Here is a 725-nt window from a genome sequence, read left to right on the forward strand (position 1 = left end):
TCTGTCTCCTACTCCTCTGCTCTTCCCTGCGCCCAGTGTTGTAGCAGGACTGAGGAGCAAAGCCGCGCCGCAGAATGTCAGCCGCGACAGCCTTCTCATTACACTTAAGACATTGGTAATGAGGAAGACTCTCGGATCCCGCATCGGCTGATCATTAGTGTTCAACCCTTTTTCTAACGCGCTTATCGGTCGGTGTCGTTAGGGATGTCTTTTTTTCCCCCTTATTGTTCTTTGCTTCTCGATCCCTTCATCGTGGCTTCGGTTTCTGGGGGGAAAATAATCGCTCGTACTTGACTATCTCTAGAGATGGGGCGAGAAGGAGGTACGTGAAGGAGGTACGTGTAGGAGGTACGTGAAGGAGGTACGTAAATGTGAGGTTCCTCTGCGACCTGGAGGGGAAGAGTTGAGCAAGGGCGGCGCGGTAAGGAGGAGGAGGTCGGGGGCGGCGGAGTAACTCTAGCACGCCAATTAGGGGTCGCGGCGACGCTCAAGGATCTTCGCAATCATAACAAGTCTCGCTGAAACGTCATGTTATACGTGATTAGAGATATTTACCAGCCGGGGGGAAGTCGGCTTTATTTTGCCCCGGAATCTTTTTTAAATGTGATTATGCCAGGCTTTGTGCTCGGGCTAATAACGCTGGATATTACCGTGTGCTATTATCGCGGGGCAATATTCTGATGCTCTGTCATCAGATTGTCCAAGAATAGTGTAAAGCAAAAATG

This window comes from Penaeus monodon, chromosome 22 (genome assembly GCF_015228065.2).
Source record: "Penaeus monodon isolate SGIC_2016 chromosome 22, NSTDA_Pmon_1, whole genome shotgun sequence".
Taxonomy (NCBI): Eukaryota; Metazoa; Arthropoda; class Malacostraca; order Decapoda; family Penaeidae; genus Penaeus; species Penaeus monodon.